The sequence below is a fragment of the Lithobates pipiens genome, unplaced genomic scaffold, assembly GCF_037356315.1.
Source record: "Lithobates pipiens isolate NorthernLeopardFrog02 unplaced genomic scaffold, aLitPip1_a1.2 Scaffold_13, whole genome shotgun sequence".
Classification (NCBI taxonomy): domain Eukaryota; kingdom Metazoa; phylum Chordata; class Amphibia; order Anura; family Ranidae; genus Lithobates; species Lithobates pipiens.
In genome coordinates this window covers 449,026,999-449,053,601 of record NW_027507718.1, presented here as the reverse complement: position 1 = coordinate 449,053,601, position 26,603 = coordinate 449,026,999, and the positions used below count along the sequence as shown (strand labels likewise).

The 26,603-nt window shown below is 42.3% G+C and overlaps 1 protein-coding gene and 1 long non-coding RNA gene across 2 annotated transcripts in view; both read right to left on the bottom strand.

The window, feature by feature from the left end:
* Positions 1 to 498: 498 nt before the first annotated feature.
* Positions 499 to 7,390, bottom strand: LOC143975389 (uncharacterized). The gene is made up of 3 exons (XR_013272376.1): positions 2,307 to 7,390; positions 2,045 to 2,221; positions 499 to 1,664 (listed from the first exon to the last, which is right to left on the bottom strand). It is a non-coding gene; the product is annotated as an uncharacterized LOC143975389 (long non-coding RNA).
* Positions 7,391 to 17,291: 9,901 nt separating this feature from the next.
* Positions 17,292 to 26,603, bottom strand: part of FGFBP2 (fibroblast growth factor binding protein 2) — a 41,706-nt gene continuing 32,394 nt past the window's right edge. The window contains exon 2 of the mRNA XM_077477747.1: positions 17,292 to 19,939. The gene's annotated coding sequence lies outside the window, so the exon portion shown is untranslated. The remainder of the gene's footprint in view (positions 19,940 to 26,603) is intronic.

Below are 26,603 nucleotides of genomic sequence, written 5' to 3'. Positions count from 1 at the left end.
TCGACCGCCTGTGGGTGTGCTGACACCTATTGCTGTGCTGGATTGCTCTCACAAATTGCCAGAGATTTATGGCAGAAATACCTTGATTATTTTGTGGGTAGAGGGGCAGTGGCTGGGCAGCAAATTGTAGCTGATCATGTCTAATATTATTTTGAGATCATAAACTCATATTTAATTTGAATTACTGTTGTCTGTGTTTCGTAAGTGTCAAATATGTTCACAAATGGGCTTTATTTTTGCCACTTGCTCCAATAGTGCAAATATACCTTATTTTCTACATGAGGTGACAAGATCTTCTTCAGCTAACTATCGTGGTGTGCTGTGGGTCTGCTACACACACATAATGTGTTTGTTACTAATGGATCTAATGCATGAAGTTCAAAAACATTATGTCTTTTCAACTCTTATAATTTTTTGAGGACTAAAAATTGCAGGAGTTGACCACATTTAAGAGAACATTGTCACTGTAACTGCAACAGCTTAACAAATACACTGGTATTGAGCATCAAAATAATAAGTCACAATGTTTATTAAAAAACATTTTACTCAAAGCACATTCACATGTGCTTTTTAAGGTTTTAAAACAAACCAACATCTTGGTGTATAACATGTATGTTTTGCATTATTTATCCTTTTTTGGGGCTAAACAGGCATGTTTTAAAACATTAGATGCACATCCCAAACTCAGGAACTTACAAAGTTCAATTTTGCTAAAGCGAAGGCAAAATGAAACATTAGTATCCCAAGACTGTGTGGATGTTGCCTTCCTCATATGGGGTGATCTCACCCCTATAAAAGCCCAAATTTGAAGCCAGGTACACAAAGAGGCATAATTAAATTTCCCTTATGATCCCATGTCGCAAATGTGTGTAGTTACAAACATCTTTTTTTCTAAACCCACAAAACACACAGTGTGTCAACATGTGCTATCTCTCATCACGGGGTATCAATGGACGTGTTTTGGGGGTGCAACCCTTTCCTCTGAGTTACTTTAGTTATGAGGAAGGGGTTTCACTCCCAAAAAGCATCCATTTAATCCCCAGTGATGGTAGATAGCACATGTTGACACACTGTGTGTTTTGTTTTGTTTTTAAACTAGATCTATGGAAATACACACATTTTAGGCATGGAATCATGATGGAAATAAGAATGTTAAGCACAATTTGGGGGCACCTTCAAATTTGGGGTTTTATATTGTTAAAAACACAGAAACATTACAATTCACATTAGTTTGGGCGGTGTTTCCCAACTCCCCTCCTCAAGATGCAAACCCAGGTCATGTTTTCTATACTTGTAGAATTTGGCACAGATGGTGCCATGTTCACTATTAGTAATTTGCACAGTCGTATACAGAAAACATGACCTGGTGGTGCACCTAGGGGAGTGGAGTGGAGAAACACTGAGTTCTGTCCCTAAACTTTCACATTTCAAAGTCCTAAAAACATGGTAAACATTAAAAGGACAAACAGGAGCCAACAAGTGGAACACAAAACTTCAGCCAAGCCAACAGCCAAGAGGAAATTAAAATTTGGCAACCATGTCCACAAAATCTCTGATTCTTCGCTGTAAAGCAGTGGCAGCCTCCTTGATTTGGTCCAGATCCTTCAAACAATGCAACATATGTGCACTCATTCTGCCAACAGTGCATCATGGAAGATCATGACCTATTAAGAAGAGTAAAAAGTATTAAGGGAACGGTGGTCAAGTGGCTGAGGCCCTACATAGTGAGATATGGTTAAGTTACTAGACAAATTCAGGAAATATTTACCTACCCAATCTATTGTTGCTTGCAACCTGCTTGCCCTTCGGACACCTACACTACTAGGAATGTACACACTGCAACTACCCTGTAATCTTGGCCCTGGTACCTGGGCCTCCAAAACTCGGGTACCTAGCAACACTGCCAGCTTCTTCCACCTCTTCCGTTTCCATGCTAATGTTAATGCACTACATACTTTGCTAATGTGTGGAGTGGGTGTTTTGTTTGTTCAGCTAAACACTCGACATGTATACACATTTGAAACCAGATTCCAAGAATACTTACTTGCAGAAACAAGAGGCTTCTGAATACTTTCTTCCTCTTCTGGGTCGCTTTGGCCCTCATTGTGACTCACATCAAGGGATTTGAAGTCCACAATGGCAAGGTCTGTACTGGGTCCAGGAGTCAGATCCCATGGCTCCAAACAAACATTTTGGGTGAGCTCACCATACTCACTTTCCTCTAAAAAGAAACAATACATCATTCATTAAGCCACCCCAAGTCCCATCTGTTCCTATCATCCATTTTGCTACATTAGTTGACCAACCATGCGCTTGATCTGATGTCAGTGTTTGCTCCTGACTAGTGGACTCTACCATGCTGCACTCTGGGTGTTTTTCTGTGAAAAATGCATAGAAAAGGGAAGGTGATGTTATTTTACAGAGGGCAAACACCAGACAAGTTCTAACATTTAAAAAGTTCAGCAGTTGCCCCTACCCTGTTTCCCCTAAAATAAGACCTAGTGTGATTGTCGGTGATAGCTGCAATAAAAGCCCTACCCCCCAAATAAGCCCTAGTTAAAGTCCTTGTAGGTCTTCTTTTCAGGGTAGGGCTTATTTTTGAGGAAACAGAGTAGGGCTTATTTGGGTGGTAGGGCTTATATTGCAGCCAACACTGACAATCACACTAGGTCTTATTTTAGGGGAAACAGGGTAACCCTCTTTTCTCCTATGGGATAGGGGATTTATGATGATCATCCTAGCAGGCGTGACTCTGAGTGACTGTGAAGAAGATAAAAAACATTGTTCCAAAAATAAAGAAATGTCCAAAAACATGATCAAATAAGAATGTTCATATTTGCTTTATATTTACCTTTATCTTTAGAATACCAAGTCATACAAAGATTTTAGAAAACCTTATATATAATTCTCTTGAGCTACTTGGAGAAAGAACATATACAGACAGCTAATTTACACATATACATATTGGTTAGATCCAAATATTGCTTACTTTTTATGATCTGATGTATGTACTCCATCTGGTCTTGTTCACAGCGTTTGAGATCAGACCATCGTTTTCGGATTTGGTAGTTTGATCGTTCCACCAAAAATTCACTCTGCAAAACGGCGATGACCTTCTCCAAAATGATGTCCTTTCGGCTGTTGGGTCTTTCGTAATTGCACAGCTTGCAGTCGTAATCGTGCTTCTCTAGGATGCTCACCATCTCCACCATCTCACCCTTGCTCATGAGGGTTGTTTTGTGCCTCCTATGAGCTCCACCACTGAGAGGCTGCCATGAATCAACATAATCCGCCATGTTGTCCCTCCCAAATGTTCCAGCGTTTGTGTAGCATGCAGAAGAGAGATGGTCACGCCCCATTGTCATGATGCACTGAGAGCGGAGTTTCACGCAGTGTATATCAAGCCAGAATGCACGGTCAATGGAACAGCTAAATGAAGCCATAAAATGAAGGTACAATTGGAAATTGGGGCATGGGTGGTTAGTGGCCTACACTGCTTAGCTTGAGGCCTATACTGGGATCATCTTATAAGTTAAGCCAGACATTATGGTGTGCCTTGTGTTCTGTCTTGCAGGCATCATATAATTTATCATGACGGATACATTTTCTGCGCCTGCTCCTCTACCCCAACTCATTGACCTGTATCGGGAACTGACCTGTCTCTGGAAGGTCAAGAGTAGAGATCACTCCAATAAAATATTGAGGAAGGCAGCTTTGGAGAAACTGCTCAAGTATGTGAAACCAGTGTAACCCAGGGCAGACATTAACTATGTCAAGACAAAAATATCAAACCTGAGGAGTACTTTTAAAAGGGGGCTCAACAAGATCATGGAGATCTGGAGCAGCAGCAGACGACATATATGTCCCCAGGCTGTGGTTTTACCACACCCTGCAGTTTTTGACTGACCAGACAGAATCCAGGCAATCGCTGTCTTCAATCCCTTCGACATCTGCTGAGGCCACAGCTCCTGAGGTCCACCCAGGTCCTGCTGCACAGGAAGAAGATGTGGAGGAGTCCAGCTTGACTCAGGTTTAGCATTTTTGGACATATTTGTGTCCAAAAATACAGTGATGATAACTAGATGTTATTGTTAAAATATTTCTGCCTTAAACTGGTTTCCATATCAATAGACAGTAGTGACCAAAAATGATTTGAACAAGAATTAAAAATGCTGGGGTCAGAATCATAGTCTTTTCTATTTGTCCATATTCACATTGAAGAGATCAAAATTGTGTGTGATAGATGACCAAACCCTAAAAAAGATTCTACTTATGTCCCATTTTCATACACAGGAAAGTGTCAGTCTGAAGGAGCCAGCGGTCAGCAGATCCCTACCCTACGCCCTCCTGCTAAAAGGAACAGGAAGAGAAGGAATTTGGAGGAGGCCACAGATGCCTTCCTCAGCCAGGCCACTACTGCCCCCCGGACTGTTAGGTCACCTGAGACCAGGTGACAGATGCACTCCATAGGAGTCGGAAGTGCACCGCTAAGATAGTGGACCCTAGGACTGGCTGCTGTGGATAATACCCAGGGAGGTTCAGGAAGCAGGTCTACTGGATCACTAACACAGATCCCAGTGGGAGCTAGAGCATAGATTCCCCAGGGTGCGGAGTCTAAGATCTAGCAGGTGTTCACCAGAGCCTTTAGTGGTGAGAATGGCAGAAGTCAGGGTGACTAGCAGACAGGAACAACAGAGTACACACCAAAGGTTCAGGGCCACAGACAAACAGGGATAGTCTGGGACATGTCAAAAGGTCAGGGTCATGAGCAGACAGGAATAGTCGGGAACACGTCAAGGTCGGTAACAGAGGCAAATGAAGAGCACACGGCAAGCAGGAAACAGGAAGCCAAACACACAATGAACACACAATGGTTGATCAGCACCGCTGGCTTGCAGTGCACAGTTTAATATAGGGTTCCCTGATAGGGCCTGGGTTGGAGCCATGCTTAGAGGAGAGGTTATAAAAACAACCAGGTGGAAGTGGCTGGCCCCTTAGTCTGAACACATGAGGAGAGGTAAGCAGACAGAGGAAGATTACTGCATAACCATGACAGAAACCCCCCCTTATGAGTCCTCCCCCTCCACCACCTGAGTCCAGGCTTAAAGGGAAACTCAACAGACGAGGAGCAAAGACCTCAGATGCAGAGATCCAAGACCTCTCCTCAGGGTCAAACCCTTACCAATGTAAGTACTGAAGAATGCCTATACGGAGCCGGGAATCCAAAACTTGACTAACCTCGTATTTTAGATTATCCTCAGAGACCGGAACCAAGGTAGGGAGAGGATGAGAAGACTTATTGAGGACTAAAGGCTTTTTAGGAATGGGTAAGGGCATGAGAAGATCATCAGGAGTCTGAGCGGGGTCCCCCAGACCCTTAAACATGAGCTGGACATCCAGCACAGGACCATCAGACTGGACAGAGGTCAGTGGATCCCAGAGGTCAGGTTGGTTAGAAGGTGACATGTCACAAGAGTCACGCTGGATAGCTGAAACACAAACAGAATGCAGAGAGCCCTGAGTAAAAGACTGAAAACCCCACCTGGCTGAATGAGGCAGTCTATCCAAAGGATGGATTTAGCCTCTTAAAAGGGTTTGAACAGACATAGTAGCAGTAGGGTGAGGCTAGATTACAGAAAGTTCTGAACAAGAAGCAGGAATCTCACTGGGCATGGGCTGGACTGGCATAACTGGTGCAGAGGCTGACTGAATAGTATTGCCAGGTGTAGCGACTATCTCAATCGCATCACAGGGTGTAGTGACTGTGGAACTTGCGGGCAAGTTAGCCAGGCTGTGCGTCCAAGGGAGTTTAGGGATAGGCAAAGGTAAATGGTTAGGCAAACTGGAGTGAATGATCGGCTCAGGTTCATAGGTGGGCTCCTCATCCAGAGTGTCACATGATCTAGAGAGTGCATCAGTCCGATTATTGCAGGATACTTCACAGAAATCGCTGTATACAGCGGGAAGAGCAGAAGATACTGGGATGGTGGCAACAGGAAGTTACTCTTTTGGGGTACCCTTGAGTAGGCAGGAAGAGGAACAGGAAGAACCCCAAGCCAGGATCTGTCCAGTAGTCCAGTCAACGTTTGGAGAATAGAGTTGTAACCAAGGAAGACCTAATATGATAGGAGATGAAGCCTTAGGTAAGACAAGGAAGGATATACACTCCTGGTGGAGTGTCCCTACCGACATCTTAACAGGGAGGGTCTGGAAGCGGATAGGGCCCCCTGGGAGAACAGTGCTATCAATCGCCAAGACGACTAATGGTGTTGTAAGGGGCAAAAGGGTAAGTCTCATGGAAGATGCAGTTTCCCAATCCATGAAATTGCCAGCGGCTCCGGAATCCAGATGTGTTGAGATCAAACGAGAGGAAGCACCGACATGAAGGAATACAGAAAGGAGAAGACATGAAGGGGATATCTCAGGGTCTAATACTCCACCTTCCAGATGTATTAGCCCCAAGCGTTTTTCCGAACGAAGAGAACAAGTGTCACGAAAATGACCTTTGACCCCACAGTAGATGCACAGGCCCAGAGTTCTGTGCCTAGCAAGTTCTTTGGGAGATAACTTGGTCTGCATAGGTTCCTCAGCAGGCAGGGGGTGCTCCTCGGATCGAAGAGAAGGGACAGGGAGCTCAGGCTGCCTAAGGAAGGGGGAGTGCTGGCGTCTTTTTTCCAGTGCCCTCTCCTGAAAGCGAATATCAATCTGATTACACAAGGGGATGACACTGTTCAGATCAGCAGGGAGGGATCTTCCTGCCAATTCATCCTTCACTCTATCAGAGAGGCCATATAAAAAGGTTGCAACTAGGGCCTCATTATTCCAGCTCAATTCAGCTGTGAGGATACGGAACTGAAGAGCATACTGTCCCACAGACGCGGACTCTTGACGGAGATGTAAAAGAGCGCTGCCCGCTGAGGAACATGACCTGGTTCCTCGAAGATATTCCAAAAAAGTTTCAAGAAATCGGACAGGCTAGAAACCACTGGATCATTCAGTTCCTACAGAGGAGCAGCCTAGGCTAACACCTCTCCGGACAGGAGGGATATAATATAGGCTACCTTTGCCCAATCGGACAGGAATTTTTGGGGCTGGAGTTCAAAATGAATTGTGCACTGGCTAAGGAACCCCCTGCAGGCCTTGGAGTCCCCAGAGAAGTGGCCTGGAACTGGCAGTTGTAATGAATGTTTCGCTGCGACTGGTGCGATAGGTGCAGCAGCAGATAATGGTTGAGGCGGAGTCTAAGAGCCAGCAGATGTTCACCAGAGCCTCTAGTGGTGAGGATGGACTGTACTGCAGTCTGGCTCCAGGTTGCGTTTGTTGAACCGGGATCCTAATGAGGCCTGAACCTGTTCAAAACGGGAGGCCAAATCCTGAAGGAATTGCATCACTCAGCCACTTCCACCTGGTGGTTATTATAACCTCTCCTCTAAGCATGGTTCCACCCCAGGCCCTATCAGGGAACCCTATATCAACCCGTGCACTGCAAGCCAGCGGGGCTGATCAAACTGTTAGGTCACCTGAGACCAGGTGACAGATGCACTCCGTAGGAGTCGGAAGATAGTGGTCCCTAGGATTGGCTGCTGCGGATAATACCCAGGGAGGTTCAGGAAGCAGGTCAACTGGATCACTAACACAGATCCCAGTGGGAGCTAGAGCATAGATTCCCCAGGGCGTGGAGTCTAAGCCCTTGTACACACGGTCGGAGATTCCGACGGAATGTTTCCTATCGGACCGTTTTGTTGGATAATCCGACTGTGCGTGGTCTCCATCGGACTGTTTCCGTCGGAATATCCGACGGACCTAGTTTTCCAACTTGTCTGTAAAATTTTCTGACAACATGCTCCGATCGGACATACTCCCATCATTTGTAGCCTACTCCGACGGACAAAGTGCCACGCATGCTCAGATCAAATTCCTAGACCAAAGCTATTGTATACTAGCCTGAACGTAGTCCCGTTGTAATGAAATAACGTCATCACGTTATGTACAATCGGATTTTCCGACAACTTTGTCCGACCATGTGTATGCAACAGTTTCAGACAAAATCCGTCAGACAAAATCCAACGGATTTGGTTGTCAGAATGTCCGACCGTGTATACAAGGGCTAAGAGCCAGCAGATGTTCACCAGATCCTCTAGTGGTGAGGATGGACTGCGCTGCAGTTTGGCTCCAGGCTGCAGCCCTGCCAACAATCGGATCATGTGCACAAGGCTTTAGATGACCTTAAAGGAGCAATTGTGGACAGTGTCAGGAAGGGCTAGCCAGTACCCAAGATGGCGGCCGAAGAATACGACCTGTGACCTCAGCCCCTGTCAGAACTCCTCTGGTGCATCTGCGTGTGCCTGTGCGCGCAGGTGTGCGCATGCGTTCAGGCGTGCATTGTCAAGAAGGACATGCCAGTATTCAGGATGAGAATCCAAGACAACCTGTCAGACTGCCACCCGTGAGCACGGGCACATCTTTGCGTGCATCAGCTCGCACATGTGCACGCGTGCGTACCCGGTAACATCTTTTGGCGCCCAACGGGCTACTTAAAGCGGTTCTTCACCCTAAAGGGGAAGTTCCGCTAATCTGATCCCTCCCCCCTCCAGTGCCACAATCGGCACCTTTCAGGGGGGAGGGGGGTGCAGTTACCTGGATAATCCAGGTAACTGCACCCACTTCCGGGCAGACCCCCGCAGACGCCCCGCCTCCCCGTTGTGTTCTGGGAAACACACAGTTCCCAGAGACACAGCGGGGGACCATAAGAGACGCGCAGCGCGACTCGCGCATGCGCAGTAGGGAACTGGGCAGTGAAGCCGTCATGCTTCACTTCCCGATTCCCTGACAGAGGATGGCGGCGGTGGCAGCAGCGAGACGAGCGATCGCTTGTCATCTGCCGCCGACATCGCTGGACCCTGGGACAGGTAAGTGTGATTTTATTAAAAGTCAGCAGCTGCAATATTAGTAGCTGCTGGCTTTTACTATTTTTTTTTTAGGTGCAGCTCCTCTTTAAACTCTGCCAGTGTGTGCAGACTCTGTGCTGTCTGCTCTACAGTGTTCCCGTTTGTTCCTGTTACCTGCATCTTTGTTACCTGACCCGGCTTGCCTCTGATGATTCCTGCTATCCGCCTGCACCCGATCCGGCTTGTCTGACCACCGCACCTGCCTGCTCCTTCTGCTACCTCACTGCCAGGCCATCACCAACCCGGCCTGTATCCTGATTATTCTTCTGCCTCCGCATCTGTTTCTGACATGTCTGCCAGTGTATGACCCGGCCTGCCTGTACCATTCCTTCTGGAGAATCCCGCTGAGCTACCGCTCCTCCTACAGCTGCTTCGGATTCCACGGTTTGCAACCAATCAGGCACTCGTGCGACTCTGCACTCCTGCGCTCCCTGTCTGCTCTACCGGGGGGCCTCGAGTCAGAGGTGTAAGAGAGGCCATCCGCTGCATATCAGGCTCTACCGTCAGGTACATGACAGACAGGTACTTCTTTAAAGTTCTGAAAATGACCAGTTTGTGTGACTTTTCTGTGTGATGTTCTGGGAAGTTAGGTAATGTCCAGATGTCTGTTAAATAGAGGGCTGTTGCTACTTCCGATGCAAAATGATCTACAAGACCCAACTCTACTCCTTCTGGAAAGAAAACAATATATATATATATATATATATATATATATATATATATATATATATATATATATATTTTTTTTTCTTTGAAGCTCCAAAAGCTTGAATCTCAGACAACCTTCTGCTTAAAGTTCTTGCAATAGATACTGCCTTGTAGGTAATGGACCGAACCCGAACACTGCCCTGTTGGAACAAACGGCTGAAAAGACATGACATTTAGAAACACCAATAGATTTCTTTTCCTTGGTGACCAAATCCTCATGACTGCCTTCAAAAATTGTGAAAACTGCAGGATTCTTGGCCCATTTAAATGTATTATTGTCGATATAGCCAACACTTGCAAGCTCAATGAGGATGGGCTAAGGCTCATGTGCAATACAGCCTAGAGGAAGTATAGAACAGCTGTCATCGGAGGGGCAGTAGGATCAATGTCTCGCCCTACTGAGAAAACGCAAACTTGTTCCAGATTTAAGCATAGCTGTTGTAAGCAGAGTGTCTTCTTGCACACTACAAGGTAATGATCAATCTGGAGCGAATCTGCAGCAACCGGAGTTGCCCAGCCTCCCCTTTTAGCGCCCCTGCTTGCAGCCCAATCTGCGTATGTTGTGGAGGGGAAAGGTCTTCTATATCCTGAAATAATTGGTCAGGGAAAACCGAGGGTTTCCTGGCCAATATGGAGAATTGGCTATGACAATTATGTTCTTACTTGACAGACTCAAGAGGAATCTCATTACGAGAGATGTTGGGGGAAAAAATATATAGGATAGATTGCAGCTCCAAGGAAAGGCAAGAGCATCTGCCCCCTGCACCTTGGGGTGTGGAAACAAGGTCAGACATACCCAAAGTTTGTGATTACTGTGGGAAGCAAAGAGGTCTGTCTATGGTAGGCCTTACATGTGAACCAGCTCAGAGAAGACCTGGGATGTAGACCCACTCATACTCTGGGAAGCTTGCACGATAATCGGTCTGCTTGTGTATTCAAAAATCCGCTGGGAGGTAAACTGCTTCCGGAATTTGCTGGACATGTTCAGTTTCAGACGTTATGGGTTTCACATCTCTCAATAGCCTATTGCTGCGAGTTCCTCCCTGGAGCTGAATATAGGCAACTGCTGCCCTGTTGCTCAACTGCAAGGAGACTGGTCTTCCCTAGATTCTGTGTAGCAAGGTCAAAGTGCTAAAAGGGCTATTTGAACTTCCAGCTCAATCGAGACTACCCTCGTTGGCTGGTAATCTCTGCTTTCCTTGACTGACAGTCCCTCGCAGTGCATCTTCCAGGCTGTCTTGCAGACATGATTTGTAACAATTATCCAGCCTAACGGTTCTAACGAGCCGCGACTTCCTTAAGGTCTTTCCAACAGCACAGACCGCTACTCATACTGAGTGACACTGTTATTAATGGTGTTAGATCCTGTTTCCTCCTTTGCACTAAGAATCCTAGTTGAAACTTGTGCAGGTGCCCATGCGCCCAAGGAATTCTCGGTATGCATGACGACATTGTGCCCAGATGACTGAGGCACTGAGAATCCATCAAACAAGCGGAAGTATCTGTCCTCGGAATTCTGTTCTTTACTATCACCACTTTCTCTGATGGAAGCAAAACAGAGGAACTAGCAGAGCACCCCCAGGTGCACTAACCGTTGGGTTGGAGAAAGCTAGCTTTGCAGTCCTTTTTTTTTTTTTTGCATTGATAACCCATCCATATCTCTGCAGGGTGTATATGAGGACCTCTTGGTGCAACAACAATTGCTCCAGTCCTCTGGATAGAAGAAGAATGACGTCAAGGTAGTGGCAAGCCTGTTCTCTGAGTGGAGCTGACACGGCACTGAGACCCTTGCAAACATTCTCAGAGATATTTATAAGCCAAAAGGTAGCCTGTTAAAGTGGAGATGTGTCTAACTGATCGCCAAACTTACTTATTTTGAAAGGAAAAGGAAAAAATTTGGGATGTGAGGATAGGCATCCTTACGATTCAGCAGTAGCATACAGCTCTCTGGTTGTACTGTTTGAATGGACTTCCTATTAAAGATCTCTAAGAGGGCCAAAAAAGTTCAACATCTTCCGATCTGCAACTGGACGCTAGCCACCGTCACCAGTGAACTACAAACAGTGTTGGGTAGAAAACATGCAATCTTTCCTGTGAATGGGACTGGGACAAGTCTGAAGTGTCTGTAAGTATTGTAGAAGCCCTCCCACCTTTGCCATGGATTTGGCAGCTCCATGGGAGAGAAATGGTCTGGAGAAGGAGCAGTGGATTTCAGTGATGCTGTATCAGGTCTATGACAGGGATAAAACGTATAAAGACAATCAAACGAGAAACTCTCTTAAGACTTTGCCATCCTTCTGATTACATTTCTTCCATTAAACGCAGAAGGGATTGCCATTTTTAAGAAAGGGTAAATATGAGTTTGTCTCTTTACCCATGTAATGGCCTGCATGTCTACCTGGATACACTGTTCCACAAAGGATAAAAACTGAAACCAAGCAGCTTTGGATCTTCCTCTGATAAAGAGGAGCTGCTATTATCTGCAGGCTACCCACTCGCTAGAACTGAGTGGTTGAGCGCCACATGCCAAGGTGCCAAGTTGCTCTTCTTGTAGAAACTAGGAGAGGGCTGCCTGGTCGGGATAAGTGAAGTGAGTTCAAAAAAGAATCTTGAACCATAAATAATAAAGACATTTGGTGTTACCTGTTAACTACAAACTCCTCTTGGCAGTCTGTACTCACCAACCTATTAGGTACAAGCGCTATGCCACAGGCCCTGCAGGACTCTTGCTGGGGCGCTGGCGTTGCTCTTGGGAAGAGGCGATAAGATGTCTTCCTTGGAACTTTTTCCCTTGAGTGGGTGCGGCATCTAGGACTACGCTTTTTTGAAGACCATCCGCCTTTCTTTGGTTCTTAAACTTTGAGAGCATGAGCATGCAGGGCTGAAAAAACTCAAAGCAATCAGCATAAATAGGCACTCTTTTCCTGCAAACTTACCAACACGGTGGTCCCGTACCTTTGACTTTGAGGGTCTTTTGCATAAGAGGTGACTGACTCATGGCTTCAGGACAGATAGGACGGCTGAAATGAGGATAGCCAGAAAGGAAAATAGCACTAGAGAGAGAAGGGCTTTTAACATGAAAGAGAGAAGAGAAAAAATAAAATATGCCTTCGTAAAAAAAACTGAAAAATAAAAAATGTTTTTTTTAATTTAAACCAGAAATAAATAAATGAATATATATATATATATACACATTTCCCCCTTTTTTAATCCAAAATAAATAACTAAATTAATATATATGCATTTTTTTTTGGTGTCCTACCTGATAAAAAGCAGTAGGGGGCAGAGAGCTTTTGCTAGCAAGAAGGAGCTTTTGCCCATAAGCACAGCTCGATGATGTCATCAAGGGTGCCTTGGCCAAAGAAAAACAGCACTTGATGGCCATTATCCCTATAGGGAGGCCTGGGACACCCCAGGCAGCACGGTCTAGATCCTCACATGAGCAAACAAGAGGGGAACAGAACACTAATAAAAATGGAGACATGGAAGGCACTCAAAGAGAAACAGATCAAGGTAATGGAGAACACATATGAGGAGACAGAAAGAATAAAAGGGATAGGCAGCCCTGTATGGTGCAAGGAACCCAAAGAAAAAAGGAACAGAAATGAATTAGCTGCCCCCCAAGCCTCAGCCCACAGACACATAATGGCAGATTTCTTTCCTAATGAGGAAGCACTGCAGGGCCCTATCAAGGACCCACAGAAGGGTTTCCAAGGCTATTAGTGCATTTAGCAGCCCGAGTGCTGGGACTTTGCACTGGGTGAGGCTAAACTCAGATGGCTAGTGCACTGAGGCAAAGGTGGGGACATAATACTGCTTACTCTACTCTTCACTGTGTGGAGGTATGAGGAAAAAAAGAAGAATGGGGGGGGGGGGGGGGGGCGGCTAACTAGTCCTTTTTTTATGCTATTCGCTGGTCCTGAGGGAGTGGTCAAGAGGCGGAGCTCTATCACTAGCATGCTGCCATGTTGGCATCAGGAAAGTTGAAGTTTAGTCAGAAAATTAAATCCTGCTGATGGGGGAAGAAAGCAACAGGAATGACAGACTATGCTGAGGGAATACAGTATAGAGAGGGAGAAAAGAAAAGCAAGAGAGGTGACAGGACAAACTGCCAGGGAGACACAAAAAAGTGGTTCTAAAGCCTAAACATTTTTTACCTTAATGCATTCTTTGCATTAAACACTTCAACCCAGGAAGATTTTACCCTCTTCCTGACTAGAAAAATGTTTGCGATACGGCACTGCATCGATTTAACTGAGAATAGCGCAGTCATGCGGCGATGTACCCAAATAAAATGGATGTCCTATTTTTTCCACAAATAGAGCTTTCTTTTGGTGGTATTTGATCACCTCTGTGGTTTTTATTTTTTGCCTTATAAACAAAAAAAGACTGACAATTTTGAAAAAAATATATTTTTTACTTTTTGCTATAATACATATCTAATAGAAAATGTAAAAAAATACATTTCTTCATCAGGTTAGGCCAATATGTATTCTGCTACATATTTTTGGTAAAAAAAATCCCATTAAGCATGTATGGATTGGTTTGTGCAAAAGTTATAGTGTCTACAAGATAGGGGATAGATTTAGGGACTTTTCATTTTTTTAATTGTTTTTACTGGTAATGCGATTTTTAGTGGGACTGCAACATTGTGGTGAAGAAATCTGACCCTAAGTGACACTTTTTGGGGACCAGTGACACCAATACAGTGATTAGTGCTACAAAAATGCACTGATCCCTCTATAAATGACACCGGCAGGAAAAGGGTTAACTACAGGGATGATCAAGGGGTTAAAAGGGGTTTCCTGGGAGGTGTTTCTAACTGTGGGGGAGTGGATTCATTGGAGGAAAAGAGAGATCGTGATTTAGATAAACTGAAACACATTCTCTCTCTTTTCCTCCCTGACAGAGCAGCGGTGTGCTTTGTTTACATCCGCTCACTGCTGCTCCATCTCTCCTGTGAACGATCGAGAGGGTCACAGCAGCCATCGTGGCTGCCGAACCTGCTGATTGGTTTTCGCTGTGTACAGTTGCCCTCTAAACTACATGCACAAAATCACGTACAGGTGTGTGATTTTGCGCACCCAAGCCACACTGCCACAGTAAATGTACGTGGGGCAGCCCGGAAGCGGTTAAGATAAAAAATGTTTAGACGTCAACATCCCCCCTCACCCACCCTTTACTTACATGAGCCCTCATTCAAACTAGCCACGTGCATGTCTGCAGCTCTTCTCTCCCCTCATTTGCTGGTCTTGCTGGCTTTGCTGGGGGACGGGGAGATATCAGCTCCCAGTGCTGTCAATGAAAGCCAGTGATATCTGCTGTCCACGTCAATGGACCTAACAGCGGGGCTCGTAAATGAGCACGCATGAATGCTCCCATAGAAAACGGCTTCCCATGGGGGTCTGGACAGAGAGGAGGAGCCAGCTGAGTTATACTGAAACAAACTGCCATTTTTTTCATTAGGTGTTTAATGTCTCTGTTTTGTCATTGCAGGGGGTTTCTCTAGTTCATCCAGCTTTGCCCCCAAGTAAAATTTACTGGCAAGATGCCTAAAAATTACAAACGACACCAATTATTTACTAGCACTTCAAAAAAGTGCCTAAAATGGCTGTTTTTGGTGCAACTTTTAATATTTAGTCTATAAACATGTAGCTAGCGCTATTAGCAATGTGTTTAAGCTAAACAAAAGTCAAAAACCGAATTTCTCTATTTACATGAAGGTCAGGTTAATATAACACAGCCAGCAGAGTTCCCCATTACAGTGCTAAGGGAGAACTATGCGAACCTCGATGTAAAGGACGATGCCACAGATCATGATCTAAGGGGGAACTCTGATGTAAGGGTCTGCACTCGTAAGACAAAAACAATTCCATAGCTCAACTCACCAACCAGTCTGCTGACCAACCAAATTAACCTAACCGTCTGTTAAAAGCAGGGGTTTAGTTAGCACATATTTTTAAACACATGTGAAAGCTGCAAGGCCTCGTCACGGCACCCTGTGTTGCTTGTAGCTTTTATATGCGTTTGCAAATGTGTGCTAACTAAACCCCTGCTTTTAACAGATGGTTAGACAGGTTAATTTGGTTGGTCAGCAGACTGGTTGGTGAGTTGAGCTATGGAATTATTTTTGTCTTACATGTATATGCCCTCCATGTGCTCCTCACTGTGAAGGCCAGTCATGGGTGTGGGCAGTGGCGAGTTTTTTGTTACTGTTCGTATATATGGTCCGGGGACACGCTGGGCACCTTCGCTGCCATTATGTTCTTGCTGGGTGTCCAGTGTGCTCCTGTTCCTTTAAGGGGGCTTGGGCAGCCTCCAGGCTCACCTGTCCAACATCTATCCATTCCATGCATGTGCTTCCACTGTGGAGACACTTATAAATTTGTAGTGCTAGGACTGCAAACAACACAGGGTGCCATGATGAGGCCTTGCAGCTTTCACATGCGCTTGCAAATATGTGCTAACTAAACCCCTGCTTTTACCAGACGGTTAGACAGGTTAATTTGGTTGGTCAGCAGACTTGTTGGTCCATCAAGGACTCAAGAATAAAGAGTTCTTATAGCAGATGTGCTTTATTAAATACAAATACCCTGAAGATTCCTCTGAAAGGACATTTAAAGGGACTTTGGGGTTGATTTCCTAAAGGCAAATAGACTGTGCACTTTGCAAGTGCACTCTGCAAGTGCAGTTGTTCCAGAGCTTAGTAAGTGAGATAAACCTTCACTTTGCAAAGAATACCCAATCACGTGCAAGGAAAATTGAAAAAAAAATGGATTTTTGCTTGCACGTGATTGGATGATGGAAGACACAATTTACTGAGCTCTGGAGCAACTGCTCTTTGCAATGTACACAATCTATTTCCTTTAGTAAATCAATGCCATTGACTTTTTAGCACTGATTCTGCTGGGGTGGCAGAGGTTGTGTTGTAATTATTTAGTGCACTGATATTCAATATGTAAACTTCCTTGGCAACTTTCCAAAAATGCTAATTACCCAGCTCTCTATGGCTTTAATACATATGAGTAACTGATATCAAAGCATGTACCATGTAAAATCAGTACTTCTGATCTTTTCCCAAACCAGTCACTCGCTGAAGCACCATGACAGCCAGATGGGGAAACATTTTCAGGTAGCAATAGCAGCCTATATATTTCTTTTAGTACACGTTACCTTTAAATTACGCCATTGGTGCACATTACAAAGTGCAAATTACAGTATTATAAATAAATAAAAATATAAAGAATCACTGTTCCATTGGCACAAAAATAAATCTTTGTCTTGCCTGTTTCTAGCTACTATTTGTTATTTGTATTGCAGGAAGTTATAAAAATGCTATTGTGCTGTATTCTTTAGACAATATATATTACATTCATATTTTAAATGTTTTTCAATCAATAAGAAAGATATTGTTCTGTTGGAGAGCAAAGGAATTTTGAGGGAAGCATCTTATTTTGCTGCAGGATACAAAGAGCCGTTTCTACTTCACAATAGGAAATGATAATGTCAAGTATATTTGTATTGCAGGGCCAAGGCTAAGGACTGCTTTTTCATCCACAAGGTAAAAGGGAAGAATGTGAACTAAGAAAATAAAGCTCAAATGTTGCAGATAATGAACTTTTCCAACAGTACAACTATTTTAAACACTGTATACAATTTATTCAAACATAAAATATAACAATCATTATTTCTTCTAATATTTCTTAAAAAAATGGACTCCAGGAAGGAAAGTGTATTTTAAAACTAGTCCCTGGACAATATCCAACCACAATGTCTAAGAAGCAAGAACATAATCAAACACATTGTTACGCATGAGTTACCACAACACACCCTGATACGAATGGGTACTTTTATTTAAGTTTAAGTTGCAGTAAGATGTAAGGAGTTAGGTATTTTATTAAACATTTAGGCAAAACAAGGCTCCCCTGTATGAAAGTAACACACTGATCCAAGGAGAGCCAGACCAAATGATAAAAGACTCCAAACTGATTAGAATCTTGATTGCTCATGTGGATGTTGCTGGTTAGTAACTATCCTAATCCAGCAGTTAGGTTATTCTACATAGATTCACACATAGAAAACCTCTTTTGAGTTTTTTTAAGTTTCATATTTTAACTGGAACCCTGATGAAAGGGGAGTTGTTTTTTCTTAGCCTAGAAAAATGTTGAGTATTTTGTTTTAGACTCATCTAGGCTTCTTCCATTGGTGTTTGTATTAGCATCCTTCTCAAACAGAAGAGAAACTGTATAAAATCGTTGATGGGCCCGAATGAGATATCATCAATCCAGGAGGCCACCACGTTTGGTGGCGCCTGCTGTCTGTGAAGGACGCTAATACATCTGGTTCACATGTTAGAAGCCTGTGGTTTGCTGGTAGCCTTTCTGTTAATGAATAATGACACAAGTCTATGCTAAGCAATTGCCATATTTTTCATTAATATGATTCCGATTTTGGCTATCCGAACGGTGCTTTGTTAGGACTGGTGGAGCAAGTAATCAATGATTAACTTCTTGCAATTCAATGCATGTAACTACAGTTTTTTTAATACTCACCTAAGCTCCTGGGGAAGGTTTTTTTCACAAAACATGTTGAGCTCTAGAAAGTCACATTGACCTATGTCAATTTCCCTTGGATCACACCCACCTTTCAAGCAATCTGCTGCTGTCGTATTATCCCTACGGGATTGGTTTGGGTCATGTTTAATCATGTTTTTAACCCATGTTTTTCTATGAATTTAGGCTGTTTAATAAAATTATTTATTTTAATATCTGGTGCCTATAAAGTCCATGTCTTCCATATATTTTTTTCTGGTAAGCTACTGGGTACTCACTGAAGGGTAGCCCTGTCAGTTGTGAGTAGCCTAACCTAAGCCAGTGGGCTCTCCAAATGTTTTTGTCCTCTCACTGCTTTTTTTTAACTCACATCAAAGTCTTAGTGCCACTTGGATGCTTTTTTCTTTTTTGGAATTAATTTATAAATGTATTTGACCTGAAGTTTTTGTAGATAGGGTTTACTCTCACAGAGATACGAAAATAGTATTGCACATCATGATTTTCATTGCACAGCTCCATTTTAGCAGTTGTCACGTTCCAAAACATATCAAATACTAATACCAGTAATTGAATGTCATGGATCTGCATTAATATTACTGTCTGCTTACCTCTCCATGTGATCAGCCTAAAAGACTGGCCGCCTCTGACTGCAGCGAAGTCCATCCCCACTATCAGGGGCCCCGGTGAACACCCACTGGCTCTTAGAGTCCGTGCCCTGGGAAATCTCAAGCTCTAGCTCCCAGTGTGATCTGTATTGGTGCTCCAGAGTACCTGCTTTCCTGAACCACCTAGAGTTCTATCCATGGCAGCCAGGTCCACTACCTCAGCGGTGCACTCCTGACCCCAACGGGGTGCATCTGTCATCTGGCCTCAGGTGACCTGGCATTGAATGATAAATAAATAAAGAAGCAACAAGGACTTTTGGAGCTGCCGGCTGTATTCTTTTTATTTAAATCATGCTGCCTTAAAGTCTTGTTCTCACTAAGCCAAACTTTTTTTCTGAGATGCTGCAGAGGCTGTTAACTTTACCGCCCCAATGAGCTACAAAATGTTCTGTCTTCCTCCCTTAAAATCTCTTTTTTTTTTAATATAGACTAGCATTGTATATGCTAAAGAGGTTAAATCATTTTGAGGGAGCTCAAATACCCTGCAGGTGGGCTTTGATAAGTAAAGTTGATAACCACTTATTATTATTATTTTTTTATTTAAAATCCCTACTCTATTTTTTTGTTTATTTTTTTTGTATGTACCTGTGTTTAGTGCTAACCTAAAATGTAAAAAGGAAAGAATTCTCCCCAGCAAAAACTGATGTTTTGACCCTTCCCTATTCCATTCAAGGCAAAAAAGAAAAAGGAAAAAGCATTACACCTTCACTGTGGGCAGTTGAAATCTGCTGATGGATGAGGAAACCATTAAAATACTCTTCAATTGCATTTTCAGTGAATACATTGTAAACATAGATATTTTATTAATTACTTAACATGATGCAAAAATAAAAGTAAATTAAAAAAAATAATTGAATGCAATGAGATTGCTTTCAATCATGTTATACATATTATATATATACAATTTTTGTACTTCGCACACAGGAGACTCCAAATAATACAGTTCTTTAGATGTGGCTTTAGAGAAGGAAGAACTCTGTAGATTTTGAAATAATGTCAAATCTATTTACAAGGAGAGTCCATTGGAAACCATCTGTGTGGAATTCCTCCATCTTCTGGGTGTCATCTGTAAGTTAAAAAGTGACATTGTTGGGTTTAAGTATTTATTTTTTACACTACTAGTAGTTCATGCATTTGTAAAAATGACCATATATATTATACAAAAAATTCTATCTAATCATTAATCAATACTTTCATAGTTTTTTTTAGTACTGAATGTATGCTGGAATAAAATAACTATTGGTTGGAAGAATCTACACAACACTCACTATTTTTGTATTCAGATTTACAGTATGTGTGTAGCAATTATATTTTGTTAAAAAAATAAATGAATGCAGTGCCTTTTCTTTTTAATCTGTACAAAATGTTTTTAATAGTGATGTAATGTATAATGTTTGTATATATATATATATATATATATATATATATATATATGTATGTATGTGTGTGTGTGTGTGTGTGTGTGTGTGTGTGTGTGTGTGTGTGTTTAAAAACCCCTTTAACTTTTGGGCCATCTTCACTCCCAGCAAGTCTGCACCCTCCTCATTTAGGTGCAGTCCATTCCTTCTAAAGTACTCGGCCCAGTTCTCCAGGAATCCAAACCCCTCTTTACTACACCAGCTCCTCAGCCACTTGCTTACTTCCCTAATCTCCCTCTGCCTTTCTGATGTGGCTTGAGGTAGCCATAGTATTTCTGAGAATACTAACTTGGAGGTGCTTTTCCTCAATTTAGCTTCTATGTCCCTAAAATCGTTCTTTAGGACACTCTTAATCCAGTGATATCCACAAGAGCCTTGTCTCTCAGGGGACCTGCACTGCTGATTGGCTTTTCGGGAGGGGCAGGGCCAAGTCGCAGCTCTGTGTGTGAACAGGGGTCCTGTTTGGGTGCCCCCAGAGCAAGCTGCTTGCTTTGAGAGCACCTGGCAGGAGGGAGGAGCCAGGAGCGCCGGCATGCCACCCAAGAGTAGGAGTTTCCGGGCTGTTCTGTGCAAAACCACTGCACAGAGCAGGTAAGTATAACATGGTTGTTATTTTTTTTTTAAACAAGGTTTTAATATCGCCTTAGGATAATATTCACACCAGTACAGAGGGCCATTGTAACCATGCCACACTTCATTACCTGTTAACATTGCCTTCATTACTTCATTACCTGTTTCCATTTTAATTTGCTCTAAATTTAGTAAATGCATTTATGTTTTTCCACATAATTATGGAATATTTTATAATAAAATTATGTCAAAAGGGTGTAATTAAATGCATGTCAAGCCAAATAAGTAAAAACTGAATTACAAAAAACAATTGCCCTCTATTACACCAGTCTACAGTGGAACTCCAGGAACGTAGTTAAACACACAGTTGAAATACATATATGTGAAATTTTTTTTCAAAGGATTTTAAAATAGATCTAAAGCCAGACTTTTTTTTTATTTATTCGTTTTGGATAGAGTAAGGGATTGTTATGGCCCTTGTCAATTCTATTTTTGCTACCTGTATACCATTGGGGAGATTTCCCTTCACTTCCTGTGTCATAGGCAAAATAGGAACTGAGAGAAAATCCCTCCAAAATGATGACATCCCTGGTTGTCTCCAGGGTCACCAGAACACAGTGGAAGATTTCCTGTTCTGTTGACAATCCAAAATGTGTGATTTTCTTTCATTTTCAATCTTACTGGTAATGGTAAAAAGAACAATTAGAGAGACTGAATCTCCCCAGCAAGGGCACAGACAACAATAAAAGCCTGTTTTAATCCTTCTCCATTCTTTACAATATATTTTTTAAATTGCCTTAAATTGGAAAGCAAGTCAAAAACTAAACTTCAATTTACTCCCACTCCCATTCTAAGCTTATTCTATGTACCCTGCAAAAGGAAAGATGCCTATACTTACCTATTCTGAAGTCACTCTGGTCCAGTCACATGATCAGGTCCCAGTACTGGCTTCAGTGTAGAGAAGGGTCCGCCAACAACAGATGCCCCATTGTAAGTCTGTGGGTGACATCATCGTCAAGGTTCTGCATCAACTGTCTGCGTCCTCTCAGTACACTGGAGAGCTCATGTGACCGGACCATCTTGTCTTCGGACTAGGTAAGTATAAACATCTTTCCTTTTATAGGGTAGATAGAATAGGCTTAGCATGAGGGTGGGAGTAGATTTAAGCTTAGTTAGGTTGTTGTGAATTGCCTCAACTTTAATTTTATCCAGTTAGTATCATAATTGACACCTCACTGTCATACTGCACAGCCAAGCAAGTAACAACTCCTGATCTGATTTTATACTATATATAATTGTACTATTTATGGTCCTTCTCCTGATTAAGCCCTGCAGTTTCTGGCTATGTGTTGGGAATGGTACCATTTGTTTTAAATAGCACCCCAATGCAATATTCCATACTGCACTGTGCATTGAGGTGCACTGCCAGCCCACAAAAAACACAGCATGTTAATGCAATGCACAGTGTGAAAGAGAGCCCAACATGTTATTGGCAGGGTTTGCAGGGGGGTTAAGCTAAATGTTAAAGCAGCATTCCAGGCAAAAATAAGCTAAAAAAAAAAATAGACAAATAAAATATAAATTAAACAAAACCAGCTTTTGTTCACAATGAATTTATAGATGCCCCCACAGTACTTTAATTCTGCCACTAGATGTCCTCGGTCAACTCACATCATCGTTCAACCCATTTCCTCTGAGCCCTGGTATCTGGACCCTCCTCAGCATGTGATTGGTCAGTGAAAGAAAAAATCTGAACTTAAAAGAGAAGTATGGGTGATTTTGTTTCTATATTTATACTTACCTAGGTGGATGCAGCATTGGTCCGATGCTGTATCTGTACTCGGCACCTCTACACTGAAAACTGAGTGATCGAACACTGTCAATCACTCGGGTTTCAGAGCTCCATGAGCAGAGGTCTGCAGACTGTCAGTCACAGCTCTCTGCTCACCCCCTCTGTGCTCATTAGAGGGGGCAGAGCAGGCCATCTCAGGCTCTCAGCGGCTCGCTGAGAGGCTGAGACAGGTGTCAGTCCAGGCACCTAGTGGATCCAGACTTCCATTGTCTCGATGATGCGGTGCCTGGACTGATATACATGACATCAGCAGAGAGCAGACTTCAGCCCTCTCTCTGCTGAAAACAGGTCACAGGAGTGAAAAAAAGCCAAACGAGCAAACTAATTATTATTAGTTATTGCAAACTCATTTTTAAAGGCTTTTTTTTTCTAGTGATATCAAGAATAATATTATTATGCTTGTTATTTTTTTCTTTTGATGCAAGTTACCACAACACCATTACCCTGTAGTTTTTAAGATCAAAGATACTACTATGTTGGTGTCCCTTGTTATTTTGCTTTGTATTTTTTTAAATGTAACTGCTTACCCCCAAATTGTCATTTGAAGTAAAACACATAGCCAGGTATTATTCTTCACAATTTTTTTTTATTGTGCATTAAAAAAAGAACACAAATAAAATTACACATGCTATCTGCCAATAGGACTTAACCAAAAAGTGCATTATATGCATCCAAAAATATAGATTTTTTTTATAGCCACTCATATATAAATATATCAAAAGATTACCCCAATGTTGTTTCCCAGTGGGAATAGGGTAGGCTTAAATCAATGCATTTCGTAGTCTCCTTATACTGCTTTATGTGGAGATTAATAGTAAACTGTAAAACGGATCAGACACTATACAATGGTCATCAAATGGATATAAAAGAATTCTAATCAATTATGTGGTCCATGTTTATGGTATACTGGTAGTTGCAAATCCTTACCACCTCAATTTAACTGTATATATACAAGCTGATCGTGTATGTTTCCATGGGCATATGGATCTACTGTATGCTCAGCCAGCAATCACAATACCCTTACTGTTCCTCTGAAATGTACACTCATCAATCAAAGCTGTGAGTGATCAAATATAGTTTAGTAAATTGGGCTTCAACCTTTCAGAGAATAAAGACTACTGTTTAGACATTAGGATTTTTATGATCATATCATCTAACAACCAGCATGTTAGTGCCAGGCACTTTGGGGCTAATATACTGTACTAAAGACAAATAGCCTGTTTACTTTGCAAAGGGATTTTCCCTAAGCTTAAAGAATGTGGGACAATTCACTTTGCAAAAAATACCAAATCATGTGGGAAAACTGTTTTTTTTACTAGCATAAGATGGAAATATTCCCTTGCAAATTAAACAGCCTATTCTCCTTTAGTAAATCAATCCCATGATGTCAAGTCTCTTGGGAAACACAGCAGTCACCTGATATTTTAGGCTTCTCTCCTGGTCTCCCAGCAGTTGCATAAAGTCTCTCAAAATGTTCCACATCTCCCGAAAACTCCTGATACTTGGATCACTCGGTCATGTGATTTGATATATGCTTGCACATACATGTTTTCTGCATGTGTGAAATTACAGTTCAGCTGATTTGCACAGCTGTGGTCCCACAGTTAAAAGAGCATAATATGTAATCATAATGAGCAATCAATTAGAAGTACTTTTGTATATGGATTCTGACAGAGTTTTCTGATTTGCCACATATTAAGAGCACACATTAGACTCTTTGAATGTAGGACTCTGACTTAGCAATTTTGTACAGATATATTTTTCACAGGCAAAGTGGTTAATGTGACCTAGGATTATTACTTTTCCAGTTATAAAGCTGCCTAGCAAGGGTCCAGTTCTCCTAGATTCAAATTCAAAGGTGTACACTTTTATGTTTCAGATGATTTCCCTCTTCAGGCTGTGGAATCAAAGTCAATCAAAGTCAATCTCTTGCCACTGGTCAGATAGCAGGTTGGTAAACGGTTGCCAAAGAAATCTATATGAAGTAAATGCTTCTGGTCATGGTGAAGGAGTTTTGCGGGTTATGTCGGAATTTATGTCTTGCACTGGCACTAAAGTGAAGCGAAAAGAAAGGTATTTAAAGTGCCTAGTGTGTGTTTTCTTTAGTCTTGCTGTGGTTTGTTTTACGTTTCTTTTTGTGTTTTGTCATGCAGAGCATGAGGGGTGATCTCTATGACATTACCTGCCAGTTACTCTTTCAGGTAGGCTAGTTAAAAACTTGGTGAGCCTCTGGTGGGTTGGTCCTAGCGTGGACAAAACAGGGATGTAGTGTTTTCGAAGGGTCCTTTTGTAGTTCTCTTTGTGGCTGGAGTAGGTTCTCTGCCTACCCTCTCTCTGGGGAGTGAGGGTGGCTGTTGAGAAAGCTGTGTGCCTCAGCCCAGGGCTGGAGCTTGGGTCTAGAGAGTAGATCTGTGCAGTAGGAATGAAACTGAGTGAGAAAAAGCCATGCTCTTGTAACAATTTGAGATCACTGATGACATTTTAATGTAAAAAAGATTACACAAAGGCTGAGCACATGAACAGAACACACAGTGGTCTTACTGCATCAACAAGGTCCCTCAAAGGCAGAAAATTCAAGAAAGATAGTTACATAGTTAGTCAGGTTGAAAAAGGGCACAAGTCCATCCAGTTCAACCATAAATAAAAAAAAAAAAATGGGTACTTCCATATGTGCTGTTCTGCAGAACTACAAAAAAACAGGCATCGTTGAGGACCAAAAATGCAGTAAACCACTTAGTGGACAACATGCTCACTTCCCTTAACAACTGAAAGATATCCAGTGGCACCATCAGCACCACTGAAATGGAAACAAGGTCAAGAGACTTGCCTATGCACCAAAAGAGCTGGTGTGCAAAAAAATTGAAAAAGTGGACTGTATTGATAAAGTCAATTTTTTTATTTTTGGCTGTAACAGAAGGCTGTTTGGTCACCAAAGCCTAGAGATTAGTATGTGGATAATTGTTTACAGGCAACAGTGAAGCATGATGGAGGTTCCTTGCCGGTTTGGGGCTTCATAGCTGCACATTAATTTGGGGATTTAGTCAAAATTAATAGTCTCCTCAATGCTGAAAAGTACAGGTAGATACTTATTCATCCTTCTGTAGTAGGACGTTTACCCCAAACATACAGCCTAAGTGATAATGAATTATCTTGAGCATAAAGAAGAACAAGGAGTCCTGGTATGACCTCCACAGAGCCCTGATCATAACATTATAGAATCTGTCTGGGATTACTTGAAAGAAAAGAAGCAACTGGGACAGCCTACATCCATAGTAGAACTGTAGATAGTCTCCTAGATAGCTGGGACAGCTTACCTGTTGAGTGCCCTAAAAACTGTGTTTAAGTGTACCTAGGAGAATTGAGGCAATGTTGATTTTTTTCTGTTTATACACTCTGCTAAGTGATAAATGAAAACTTTTGACTAAATTGATTAATTGACTAATTTGAATAAAAGTTTAATTGAGTGAATAAAATTAAGTACAGGCAGTGAACATATTCAAAAGGTATGTGCATGTTCCAAATTGTGCACAAAAAAACAGCAATATAAGTACACAAATCCCAAAATGAAAATGCAAATACGTAAAAAATATGTGCATGAAATACCTATAAACAAATAAAATAAATATAAAATATTCAGGGACTAGCTGAATTAAGCATCAGTCCCAAATATATAAAGATGGAAATAATCCCAGTGACAGAAAAAAAATCTTTCAGAAGTTCAGTATAGATGTGCAATCAGGAAAAGTTCAAAAACCTCCAGATCCCAAGGAAGAGGCTATAATAGACCATGCTACCTGGGTGCAGCAGGCAGAGCTTACCAGAAATATATGACCGCTAATACATAGTGATCAAAACAAGCTTTAAGTTGGTGATGAACTTCCCTGTGGGAC